Source organism: Perca fluviatilis, chromosome 14 (assembly GCF_010015445.1).
Source record: "Perca fluviatilis chromosome 14, GENO_Pfluv_1.0, whole genome shotgun sequence".
NCBI classification, from domain to species: domain Eukaryota; kingdom Metazoa; phylum Chordata; class Actinopteri; order Perciformes; family Percidae; genus Perca; species Perca fluviatilis.
This window is the reverse complement of record NC_053125.1, coordinates 14,050,282-14,056,281: the sequence shown is the minus strand read 5'-3', so window position 1 is coordinate 14,056,281 and position 6,000 is coordinate 14,050,282. Positions and strand designations below refer to the sequence as shown.

General features: G+C 40.3%; 1 long non-coding RNA gene across 1 annotated transcript in view; it reads right to left on the bottom strand.

Moving 5' to 3' along the window:
• Nucleotides 1–1,134: 1,134 nt before the first annotated feature.
• The window catches only part of LOC120573267, a 56,437-nt gene continuing 51,571 nt past the window's right edge, over nucleotides 1,135–6,000 (bottom strand). The window contains exons 2-3 of the long non-coding RNA XR_005641671.1: nucleotides 1,554–1,627; nucleotides 1,135–1,175 (exon numbers count right to left, since the gene is read on the bottom strand). This is a non-coding gene — a long non-coding RNA (uncharacterized LOC120573267). The remainder of the gene's footprint in view (nucleotides 1,176–1,553; nucleotides 1,628–6,000) is intronic.

Genomic DNA, 6,000 nt, shown 5'->3' with positions numbered 1-6,000 from the left:
ATCAGGATGGAGGGTGGATGATGGCTCCGCTCAGTGAAGGAAGCATTCGAAGGGTTTGGGGCAGAGCCATTAAGGGCAGCCATGAGGTAAGCTGCAAAGGCAAAAGAGGGGAAAACGCTCATTATGACTTAGACCTAAATCCACACAATCCACGTAAAAACAAATCATTGAAAAAGCTAAAATAGCCAAATTTTTATAACGCTCTAAAACATTTTTAGGGTTGTTGGAACCGGCAATTAAATCCATGCTCAGCAATGTACATGATTATAAAGCATTGCTTCCAGTCTTAAGGCCAAGTAATATTGGCTTAACAGTCTTGTCAAACAATTATCCATGTATGTAACGGTTTTGCAATTTTGCTTTTGGGGAACAGTCCATTATTGAATTCGATCTATTTGAGCATGCTTAATTCTGCGTTTCTGCAGCAGTGAACATGGCAGACGGACTGAATAATACCCAAAAGTCCTCCTATCCCCTAGCAACAAGCACATTCTGTGCCTGACTATATATTGACAATAACAAGGACATGTCTGCCTATTATGACAATGCAAGTTTTACAAGCCTCTACTAATGTGTCAGCAAGTCAGCTGGAAAAAATGCCCAACTTTATGTTGGGCATCAGCACAACTGCCTGCTTCTCTATCAAAACCTGTAACTATAGAGGGAGTCTTTCAAAATGCCATTTTCAAACTATTGTAAAATTGTCCCAGGGAATATTTCTGTAGTAAAATAGTAAGCAATCAAACCCTTTTACGTAAATCTATTTTATGTGCAAGTGTAACAACGATAGTATGTATACAGAGCTCTCTTAAATCATTTGTCCTTGTCAACAGGCCTGATGAAAGTCATACACTACAGAGAGATGCCCTGTATACTGCGAGATGGTATAGACTGTCAATATTTCCATTGGCCGACTAAAGCTGCTGCGAACAGAGCACAACTGCAATTTCAGCAGATACTGCATCACGTTTAATTAAGAGGACATTACGGTCAAAGCATGTTGGGTTACACATGTCGAGGTATTGATTTGGTATCAAGAGGGAAACATTGCAATGCCTCACCATATACCAGTCACACCCTGTGCTGATAAGGTGCAAAATATTTAACATGGCACACTCACCTTTTCCATTAGTGTCTCATATATTGTCGCCGCTAAATGGTGGAAGAAGACGAGTCTTGGCGCAGAAGGAAAACGCAATAAACTTTCCATTAAGCTGGTCCTCATAAATGGTCTCATTTTAGTGTGCAAAAAGCAGATATGGTACACTAAATTTTTTAACAGAATTACATATTACACATGAATAATATATATATATATATATATATATATATATATATATATATATATATATATATATATATATATATATGTGTGTGTGTGTGGGTGTGTGGCCTATGAGGTTCATTTTTTAATGACGATTCAACCGGGCTATTTGCCAAAATTAATCTCACACCTCTATTACATCTGCTGAAAGGATTTAGAGTTTGTATCAGCAAGTAACAAAAATGTTCACCTCAATTTTGCTTTCCTCTGAAAATCACACATGTAGTACCTGATCAGTTCCTGGTGTAGATGTATTATAGCCTCTTCTCACCTCTCTGGCCACTGGGAAGTACAGTAAGACACCTGTGAACATTAATTTGTCTTTATCATCAGCCTTCTGTAACAGAAACTGGATGCACCCGTGTGGAGCCTGGCACGGGGAAAAAGCCAACAGCCAAGTATTATCATGCATTAAGATGGATCGTCAAATGACAGCAGAAACAAAAAGCAACATCTATCTCTTTATGAATAACCTTGCCGGTTTCAAATTGGTGTGAGCTCGGGGGACAGTTTGGATATATGTGTGTGTATGTGTGCCTATGTATACACACACAAATCTATCTGGTGCCATGAGGGTGTTCATGCCTAGCTCTTCGTTCTTCAAAACAAGCTTGGAAAAAAAAGTGGTTGAACTGGATAAATTGAGAAAAGATCCATACATGTTCATGACATGGTCATTATTAACCATAATTTCATTTCATTTGAGACTCCCAATGGTTAAGATATGCGCTTTGTATGATCATTTCTATATTACTTTTTTTATTTATTTTTTACATTGAAACTCAGTCATCACTGGAATCCATTGGAATCCACCATGAATCTAAGCAGACTACAGACAGCCTTTGCATAGAAGGTTTTAAAGCCACCTTTCATGTCTACAGAGGGTGTCTTATACTCAAAAGCCATATTTTGGCAGGGGGGTTGTTTTGAAATATGGCCCATGCATTGTAACCCTAGTTGTCCTGACAGCTTCCTCTAATACAGTGGTTTTCAAACTTGTTACGCCCTTTGAAAAATGGTGTCTCATTTGCTAAACAACAACCTTGTAACTGAAATAAAACACTTGCATGCTATTTAAAATGTATAGAATCCATCACGTTATTCATTATAACAGTATAATTATTCTAGGAATTATGCTTTTTTTTTTTAAATTAACATTTAAAAAAAATATCTCATGTACCCCTTGCAGTACTCTACACAAACACCCTAGTGGTTACGCTTACCCCCATTTGAGAAGCACTGCTCTAATGGACCTCAAAGGCTCGAAGAGGCAAAGTCAAATGACTGCAGCCCTAAACTGCACTGTGGCTTTCAAAGATTGGACCTTCACTCTAGTACTCTTTTCACAATGGGAACAGGAGAACAAAGTGACAGACTAACAGTGCCTGAACACCCTCATGTAATGCCAGTATAGTAGTGTAGTGCAAGTAGTGCAACCTACAACCCTCACCTCTGACTACTGTCTGAATGGAAAAAGGCCTTGAGAGGCTAACCACACATCCACCCTTAGAACACATATGGCTTAATATCAACTTATACCACTCTCTGTGAAAACAGATCCAGAAGATTGCAAAGCTTATGGCACTGTACATACCACCCTCTTCTGAGTGAGGATAGTGATGACCAGCGAAAGCAAAATTCTTAACTGTTCTGCACAGTGAACAAAATCAGTTCCTAGGAGAGAAAATAACCGCATCAGATAGCCAAACCAACAAGAGTTGTTGATGTAGTCCATGTTTAGTTGGGGGAAGATGGCCACAGATGATAGATGCATACATGCTTCAAATTCAACTGCCCTCCACTGCACATCACCAGTCCCATTCATAACAGACTCTCATAAATGTGATAAAGGGAGAACAATATGAAGAAACCGATTGTCTGTTGCCCAACACACAATGTTTTGGCTCCTTGTTTGCTATCTGGTGATAGAATCCTGGATGTATTGAGTGGCGCCAATCCCCTGTGTTGCCCGAGTGGATCATTGGGTAAGCTCTTAATTACTCTAAGGGACAGTTCAGTGGCATTATGAGCTGCGTAAACACGCACACACACACACACACACACACACACACACACACACACACACACACACACACACACACACACACACACACACACACACAAATCTAAAAATCATACATGTCTCGTTTCAAAATAAAGAAAATAAGATTTGGAGAGAGCAAGAGAAAAAGATCCTTTGACCAACATCAGGTTAGTAAGGAGATAAAATTGATCAAAAGACAGCATATCCATCTGTGTAACTGTCAGAACAATTCTTCAACATACCAATAAAACTATGTATTATAGAAACCAAATGCAAGGAAAGGAAGATCAGTATTTTCCACAGCTAGAAATGATTAAAACTCCATGAACGATGTGTACAAAAATGTTGTTCTCCTGGTTTGACATCATTATTCATCTCCTGGTTGAAAGTGTGGGCACATGCACGCCTGTACAGATGTTTGGGAAGAGCCTACCTTTGCAAACCCTGATCACAGTCACTGTATAATGAGCTGACTGGACAAAACTATGGACAGCAAGTACATTAAATGCTTTTTTTTATTTTTAAGGAATGTCATCTTATTTGTAGTACATGGTACAGAACACCGCACATCTCTACAAACTTTTGAATCTAAATCATCACACACAAAAAAAAAAAAAATCAAACATTTTCACCAAGGCATGAACACAATGGCCTGTTCGAGGTCACAAAATCCTCAGAGGATTTCAAACTGGTGCTCTCCAGCTTCTATGCTGGGTTCATTTCCCACCAACACAAGAGGTCATGTTCTTCACTCATCAGTGCCCTCAGAAATCTGCCACCACCAGACCGCATGAAACAGCAACAGCAAAATCAATAACATTTTTTTAAACCTCGAGAGAGCCGGGGATGGTGCTACATGTTTACTGCACAACAAAATCCATCATTCATGGTTTGGGCCGCCTTATTGCTATTTCTTTGTATTTAAGGTGTTATTTCTTTTGTAAAATATAGTGTCAGGATGATTTGAAATAATTACATAGAAAGCCTGGTAGGGCAGAGCACCACCTATTGTATTTAGCCAAACACATTTTTGTAGGGCCTTGCAGTCCTGTTCTGTTTAGCTTTCCACCCTCTCCACTGAGGACCTGTTGATTTTAGGGGGGCATCGTTCCTTCACTGCTTTTTCCCCAAGTCCAAACCCCCAATTATCTCCTTATAGTCGACATGTTTGGCGGATCCGCCAAAGTGTTCTATGCAAGTAACCACTGTCAGCTGTTTTGGAAGATGGCTGCCATGGTCATAATAATGCTAGTCTGCAGTGGCCCAATATCCAGATCTCTTCTAAATATATTGAGCTATACATACTGTATACACCAATTTTGGTGCTTTCATCACAAAATGAACAATAGGTTAGCTATGCCGCCCCACTATTAGTCTGCTAACAATTATGAGTAAGTTGTTGTCATGACACCTGGGGGTCAGGTCCTTTACTTCTTCCAGCTAGGCCTTTCCATTGTCTGTGAACAGGCCCACCACAGCAGTGTTGTCAACAGAGTTGATGATGGTGTTGGAGTTGAAAGCGGCTACACAGTCGTGTGTATACTGGGAGTACAGCAGGGGGCACAAAATGCAGCCCTGGGGTGCTCCAGTGTTAAGGATGAGGGTGGAAGAGGTGTGTCCGCCCAGCCTTACAACCTGGGGCCTGCCTGTCAAGAAGTCAGATGTGGAACGGTTTTCAAACAGCAATCTCACATAACTCCCTTTCTTGTCAAGGTAAAATAGGGTGGTGTGGAGGATGTGAGTTATGCCCTCTTCCATTGATCGGTTGGGACGGTAGTCCAACTGTCGACAGTGTTGGGTAGTGAGGAGCAGATGTAATCTTTGACCAGCCGTTTGAAGCATTTCATTAATGTGTTAATTAATGGCTACAGTTCAAATAGTAGCCAAGTGAAATTTGGAATTGATCCGAAAGAAGACTGAGCACAGTCAGAACTAAGCCAAATAGATCCGAGGATAATTATAGCTGATCCAAAGTGTGGTCAACCTGAACAGATCCTAATAGAGAGAACACCGGCAATGGCAGCAACACTGATGCACCACAATCTACGAAGAGATGCAATAGACATGTTTCCCCTTACCTCAGAGTTTAGTCTCCTTTGTTCTTTAAAACACCACATTTTTCTCCTGTGATAAACTTGATAACGCTATAATTTGAATATCACTTTTACCTGGATTCTAGGAACTGAGTGGATCCATGCAGACTTCTAGCCTGAACTGCTGAATCTTCACAGCCTTTAACTTAAGTGCTCAATCAGCCTCATTTATCAATCTAACATAGAAACCAGCGCAGATCTGAGCGCAGAAATCATCTTACGACATGAAACGTTCATATCGCGCCAATCAGAACCTAAGAATGGTCGTACGTTTATAAATGCGGTGGCTGAAAATCATATTTTAAATATCATGCCCCTATATATTCTCGGTTTAGAGGCCTTGCACCTACAATGTAAGACATGGCAAGACGGAATCCAGCTAAGAAGCGGAACTTTTCAGAGGTGGAGATTGAAACCTTGACATTGCAGGTTCAATTGAACGAACGTGTAGTATTTGGCAGCCTTAGTAAATCAGGCTCCAGCTGAGGTCTGAATTTGTAATTTATACATCCTTGTCATATGTAGGCTACAGTCTTAAT